Consider the following 7,611-nt stretch of genomic DNA (forward strand, 5'->3'; position numbering starts at 1 on the left):
CAAACGTCAGTAGAGTTGCCACTGGAAAGAGTTTGCAAACTGCCCTGACTTGGAGAGATCGAACTGTGCGAATGCGGCCGTCCTGGGCCGCGCGCGAGGCCGAGAGCGGTCACTTAGTATGTAAAAGGCCAGACAGACGGACACCGCTGCGGAGAAAACACTCCACTTCGGCGGAGTCGTGCTGCTTGCCTTATTTCGCTCTGTTTTCGCAAAACACCTGGAGGGATGAAGCGCCTGTCGATCTCGCTTCAGTCCTGTCCTTTCAGACCCGCACACAGTGGGGAGTTCTGGGGAAGGCGGCGAAGGTGTCGCTGATGTATTTCAAGTGTGATTTGGGCACAACCTGTGTGTTTATACGATCTGTTTAGAGCCAGGTTGGGTAAGTGCGGAGTTATCTGTTCTGGGACAGAAAAAAAATCTTAGTCGCCTGAGGGTTTTCTGTGCCTTTGGAATCACAAATAAACGCAGAACTGTGGAAAATTCTTAATTTTAAGCCCCCCCCCCCAACTCTTGCAAAAGTTCTCCTTGAATTAAATGACTGTTCGTATGAATCGGCCCACATCATATCAAAGACTTTTTTTTTCTTTCCTAATTGGCGAAGTGCGGACATTATTACAAGATTTAAAGGAATGCTTTCCTTGAAGAATTTTTTAAAAACTTGTTTTTTCCCTCTTTTTCTTCTAAAGAAGTCCACATTTCTTATAGGAAACGGAAACCTTTAGAAAGGTAGTAAGTTAAACCCTGTTCAACAGTATTTTCTTTTTAAACGAATGCAAGTAACTCTCTTGCACTGGATGTCTCTTACACCCTGTAACTTGTCGAGGAGTTTAAGAGACCTCCATGCAATAACCTTGTAATCATGGCTCTGTGATTACTCTCGGAAAGTATAAGAACATTGTCCTTTCTTGGGAGAAAAAAGTGCCGCGTAGTATGGACGCCTTGTGTCCTGGGGAGGGAACATTTGTGTATATAACTGTGTGATTCACAGACACCTGATCCTAGGCGAGACGGAGACCATCGGGGAGATATTTTAACCGGGGCGTCTGTACTTTGTTGTATTTTATTGTAATTACCATATTTACTGGGATAAAAGAAGTGAAGACGACTGTGATTTTAAGACATTTTGGAATATTTCACTAAATATTAAAATTCGTACGTACGTGCATAAATATATTTTAATGCAATCATGTCCTCAGAAGCGTAATACATAGCATTTAAAATAATAAACTACGGTGCTTTGTGTGTTTTCTGGCCGTTTGATTCAAGCACTTTGTATCTTTGTTATCTTTTTGAAAACTTTAAAAAAGTCGACTTACACATGGATTGCAATTTCCCGCTGCATCCAGAGGGGGCGACAAAAGCCCAGAAACTGTCTCCAACTCAGAGAAACTGCGGGGAAACTTTGATGGTGGTGGCTGGGGGTGGTGTGTGCCACTCAATAAGGACTGCTTTGCTGCTAAGATTTATCTCTGCGGGAATTCATACGCGATATTCTCTCCTGTGCGGGTCCACCTCTGGGCAGCCCAGTTAGGGGAACTTGGGAGGTGTGTGTCTATAGGGGACCAAGCAAAAGAGAGCATTTTCAGATGATGCCTGACGTTTCTATTCCAAGGCCAGGAGCAGGCCCCCTACCCCCCAGGTGCCAAGCGTTGCTTGGAGTGCCAGGATCAGGCCAAGTCTGGCGTGTGGGCACCGTCAATGGGCGAGTGGGTCCATCCTGCATTTCTCTAAGGGCTTCCTGGTGTCCACTTCCCCACCCCCAGTCAGGGGCTCGGTTCGCTCCGATGTGACTTTCCCGGGTCACTCTGACACCTCCTCCCTGTCCCAAGAAGACGCTCACAGTCCCCAACCAGAGGACCTCAATCGGAGCTAGAGGAAAAGAAACCCGCTCCCGATGTTCAGGTTACAGATGGGGAAACTGAGGCTGTTGGCCCCGTTTTAGCCAGAGCGTTTTTGCCTAGAGCTCGACGCGCCGAGTCCTCGATCTGATGGTGTGAGGGAGGGAAAGGGCGTAGGTCGAGAAAAGGAGCAGGCGAGGGAAGGCGCTCCACAAAGTAGGCGACGTGCTTTCGGGTACCAGCTCCCGACAAGCGCCGCGAGGTCTGCCGCCGGGAGCGGAGACACCGAGGTGCGACCGGATCCCAAGGGGCACCTCGGGAAACCGAGGTCGGGGATGCCCTTCTCGCAGCGCCCGGGGCCGGCGCCGGGCTCAATTCCCCCCCCCCCCCCCGGGGGGGCTGCCAGTGTCCCCTCCGCGTCTACGCGGGAGCCAGGACAGGAGCCCAGAGTTGGCGCAGGGCGAGATCCGCGGGCTCTGCCGGGCTGCGAAACCAGTGCTGGGGCGGGGCAGGGGGTCCTTCTCGGGGTGCGGGCGGATGGGGTTCCCTTTACCTGGGGAAGTAAGGACCACGACCTCCCCCTCCAAAATCCCTTAACAAAAAAGCGGGGACGGTGTCTAGATCCATTTCCAGCAGGGGTGCGTATCCTAGGAAGAGTGGGTGGGGTGAGCAGCGTCCCCCATCGATCTCAGCCCTGGGCGGTGTTTTCTATAGAGGTCATCAGGGAAGGGGATACCCCTTCTCCTTCCAGTTGCTTGGGCCCGATCCCCTTGAAGCACAAGACCCCAGTCTCCGGCGGGACGCTCAGGTCCCTGCGCCCTCGGCGATTAGTACTTTTCCCTGGGCACGGAGAGTGTTTGTCGTTCGCTCTTCATGCCGGACACAGGTTCCCTTTGGAAGGGAGGGGTAGGGAAGCCCGACTCCCAGGACAGGCGTTGAGCTGGACAGCAAAAGGGAAAGGGAAAGTAGCAGGCAGCCTCTTAGGTGCGCAATAAACATCTATCGCCGACCAAATACATGGGACCTTTGGACATTTTGCCCAAGTGTGCACATGTCCCGGCACAGCCACCAGATCGCCCAGCAACACCTTTCGACAACGCATCTGTGTGTGTGTATTCCGACACGTGCATTTCTCCCAAAACGGGAGCCCTACTTGGGAGGTTGTCCGACCGGGGTCACCCAGTACTGTATAATCCCGGCCACCCCCCAAAACTGCAGGCCAAGAGGAGTCATTTCAGTTTTTTCCTCTTTTCTATTTTCGGAGAGAAAAAAGGATGAGATGAGCCGGAGGTGTCGGGTGAGGGGGCGTGAACTGCCAGTCTGCCCCCGGGTGACCTGGTCTGGTTGTGGGGCACCGGGTGGCTGTAACCCAGCGGGCGCCCCGGGGGCGCAGACCCCGAGCCAGAGCAAGAGGCCGGGTGAGCTGGCTTGTCGTGGGGCGGCTGCGACGTCGAGGGGAAGTGCAGGGGTGGGGGTGGGAGGCCTCAGTCCCAAAGGGACTGCGCTCCCAAAGGGAATGTGCTCTTTTTTCATCCTTGGTTTTCCGAAAATATCTGTCCTTATTGCTAGTGCGAGGGAGCCGTGCGTCAGGCGGGTTCCCTCAACGCATCCCTAGCACGCCCTGCGGAAAATTTCCTAGGCCGAGTCCTCCCCCTACGTCCCCACCCCCCAACTTCCCCCTTTTAAAATCTCTTTCAGGCACTTTTAGTTGAAGGTGTTTTTGCTTTGCTGATTTAAAAATAAAATAAGCGCTCCAAGCAGCGGCGCCTCCTTTGCAGCAGACTCAGCCCCAGGAGGGGCCGGGGGGCTCGGTCAGCCCCGGGAGCTTCCTGCGCAGGTCGCGGATTGACCCCCCCCCGCCCCCCCCCCCCGCCCCAGCTCGCGTGGGTTTAGGGGTGCTCAGTCCCGGGGAGGGCACAGACCGCAGAGAGTTGAGATCCTCAGGACAGTTTTGCATGGTTTCCCTACGGGAGGGTGGGCTGTGTAGGGAGAATTTGATCTCAGCCTGGAGAGCCTCTAACTAGCTGTTGCGTCCAAGGTTCCCTATGGCTTGGGTGATTGTTTCAGATCTTTATGAATCGGAGAAAATGTCTCCGTCAAACGGAAAAGGAGGAAGCGCTTCTAACATACAATTCCGAAGGCAACTGTCAGAATTAAAGACGAATTACCTTGTACCTTGCCTGCAACCCTTTCCTGTGTCAGTAGGACCCGGGAAGCCCCAGGGCAGAGCGCATCTCCCTGGTTCCTCCAACCTACAGCTTCACCCGGGACAGACAGCCTTCTTTCTTGCCGCGTGTTGGGGCTCCGCTTTGGGTTTGGAGCGGCGTGAGCAGGAGCGAGGGCAGAAGAGCGCAGCCGGGTCGCCTGTCCCCTGGCCAGAGCTCGAAGCTTGGCGGCAGCGCGTCCTGTCCCCAAGGGCCCAGGGAGGACCAAGGTCATGAGGTCAGTCCCCAACTTTTGAGCTACGGGGAGAGTGACATCAGAACGCTGCGTGCGCTGGCAGCGGATGGCCCTCGGAGTACTGATGTCACAAAAGTGCTGGGGGTAGGGGGACCGGGCGATTTGTTGAACACCCCAGGCGGTTTGAGGGAGTGAGGGCCCAAAGGAACTCGGGGACCCGCTGGGCTTCCTGCCTTGTCCTTGTTGATTTCAAATAAATTTCATGGTGCGCGTTGCTGTCTGCAAGGCTGCAGGAGAGACAGGCTGCACTGTTGCCGGATTTGTTTGAAGACAGGGGGTGGCTTGGGGTCTCTCCCAGCCTCAACAGGCAGATCGGGGATTTTTGAGAAGGCAGAGATTTTTGTTTTTGTTTCTTTGTTTTTGTCTTTTCTCTGTATCATCTTTCTTTCAAGGTCCTTTCTCTTACTGATGTAAAAGGAATATAAGTGAATTATTAAATGACTTTTTCTGCCTCTCCCCCACCCCCGTGTTTTGGATTGGTTGTGACATTTGGACTGCAGCAGGGGAGAGAGACAGTTTTTTGGATCCTCCCCCCTAAAAAATTGTTAAGACCCAGAAAAATCTCACAATGTCTCTGTCACTATCTTCAGGACAAAATGTGTTTACATCCAATGGGAAAGGTCAGGTTGTTTTATTTCACACTGAGTTCTAGGACTGTAACCTGCTTCTCTTTCCCCAACTTTCAAATTGGCTGAAATGTAAGGGAAAGACTGACAGAACATAGTCACAAGGCATCAACTGTTTACATAAACTGCTTGCTTTTGGGGTGCCCCTAATGCTCACAAAACAGTCAGCTTTGGTTGGCAGAAGTCTCATCTGTCTTAATACCCACAGGCAAAGGAGAGACAGAGAAGTAGTTACTGGTACTGTCTAGGGGTAGGGTCACTGTAGATTCAAATATCGGGGCATTGAATCTTTCCCTTAAATACCACTTTCTTGAGCAGCAGTGACATCTCACAGGTTGAGATGTTTTCCTTGGCAGTCAGGGGAAAAGGTGGTGTCTGATCGAGGGTTGCTGTGTCTCTGATAGGAAAGGAAGGCAGGGTGGGTGGTGTCCGCTCAGATACTCTACCCAGGCATTCACTCCAGGCCTTCAGGGCCCCACTTCCCCTCATGTGCTGGCTCCAGAGGCTTCTGAAGGAACCCCAAATAGAGCTTTAGTTTGAACCCCAACTATATTAAAGATATGTGGTAGCATAGGAAGTAAACCAATTGGCCACTGGCGTTTGCAAATTTGCAAGGCACGGACAATCACGAGGTTGTGCAGAAATTGGAGGAGTGGGGTGGCTAACTGAGTGTGCGCTCTAGGATTCCAGATGACATAGTAACATTCTGGGTATAGGAAACACAAGGCTGTGGAGACATTGTGTCCTTTCCATCCTATGTCTTTCCCTGTCATTCTTTCACTTGTCATCTCTCTCCCAGTTAGCCCAATCCTAAATTATTCTCTTTCCCAAATCAATCAATGTAGTGAATATTCCTTGCAGGCTTACTATGCTCCGAAATATCCAAAGGAGACAAGATTTGGTCTCTGCTGTTAAATTTTCTCCAGGTCTGGTTGCTGTCAGAATTCAGCCTCTGCCCACCCATACCCCACTTTACCCTCTGAGCTCATAATGTTCTGAGACTTTCTCTGCCCCCTTCACAGATTCTCCTTTTCTTGCCCTGAAAGCACTCATGGGTCATAGAGAGCTGCATCTTTGTGGCTCTATCAAAGCACTGAGGGAAGGCAACACATGAATGAGGAATGGCACCCCAAGCTCCTGGCTTGCTAGCAGACTCCTTCTCTTCTCTCTCCTCTTGGCCCTGGGAGCCACCCCTCTTCCAGCCCTCCTGATGCTGTGCTGCTCTTTGACTGAACCGTCTCCTCCCCCACAACCCCCCCACCCCCCACCCCTTCTTGGTCCAAGCCCAGAAATGCCTTGTAGTGTGTGGTACACTTCACTCTCTCTTTGGGGGACATCTGCCAGCCAGCACAGTGGTGATGACAGTTTCCAGATGATTTTCCAGGAGCAAAGAAATCTTCTAGGGGAGAAGAGAGTGGCATTGGCCAAACGCTGAGTGGTCTGAACATGGTGGTCTCAGGGAAGAGGCCCAGGGAGGTGGGGCTCAAAGATATCTTTTTCCCCTTTAGATTTCGCCTAAAGCAAAAGTCACTAATTGCTTTGTATTTTCCTGGCACTTAGGTGGCTCTTTTAATTCTGACTCTGCTCCAGGAGCTTAGGTCTGAGGAAAGCAGGGCTTCAGGGTGATATCAGTGGGGCATTTGCCTCCAAGCTGGCCTTAGCTCGGCCAGGCCTGAGACCTGCTGCAGCCAACTTTTGGGTTAGTAGAGGAGAATCAACCAGGAGGACTGCACAGTTAAGGCAGAGAATGGAATAAAAACTCACCTACCCCCTTCTTCTTTCTCTGGGCTCCCCTGTCCTAACTTCATTTCTGCCTGAGGCATTTTGGCTTTTAATCAAGGCAAACCAAGAGGTGGGAGTGAAGTTGCCTTTGAGACTTAAGAATGGGTTTAGAGAAAAGATTTGGTTCTCTTTGGATTCTGAGAAATCCTGGTTTTACCTGCTGACTTATTTCCCCATCTTTAAGATTTTTCTTTCTCATATCCTAGGGAGTCTTCCCCTTACAATCCTTTTCTGCAAGACTCCTTTTCAGGGATGGTGTCTCCCTTAGATTAAAGTTACCCTCACCTATTTCATTTTAGGAAAGATGTGTGACTCAATCATACTGTGGAGAAATGACTATTAAGGCTTAGTGTGTTCTCTGTCTCAAGAGGTAGCCAGACCTTAATAGGGGTTAGAGACCCAGTTCAAATGCCATCTCCTCCATATGTTTGCTCCCATCTCTGTGTTCTGATAACATGTTATCCAGGCCTCTGCTGTGCTGTCGTTTGTCCTTGTGTATGTATGTTCACCACTAAACTGTGATCTCCTTGAGGACAAGCACATAGTGTTATTCTCTTTGTATCCCCAGTCTGTGTGCCCCATAGACACTGAATAAATGTTCATTGAAGGCACGAATGCCAAAATTTAGCCAAAGCAATGAATACCTAATGGTAGGATTTTAGCTCAGGCACATAGTGGGACACCTTGTCTAGTTAGATTGGATGTCCTTGTAGCTATCCTCAAAATATATCCTGTAGATGGCTGCCTATGACACAAAGAAATCTGTCCTTGTCCTGGTTCCTTCTTCCAAATTCTCTGCCTCTGACTTCTTCCTATAAGAAACAGTGTTGGAGACACTCCTTTGGAGAATATTTGGAGTGATGGATATAAAGCTTTCAGATTGCAATCTTTATACATTTCTGGCT

Source organism: Galeopterus variegatus, unplaced genomic scaffold, assembly GCF_000696425.1.
Source record: "Galeopterus variegatus unplaced genomic scaffold, G_variegatus-3.0.2 Scaffold5882, whole genome shotgun sequence".
NCBI classification, from domain to species: Eukaryota; Metazoa; Chordata; class Mammalia; order Dermoptera; family Cynocephalidae; genus Galeopterus; species Galeopterus variegatus.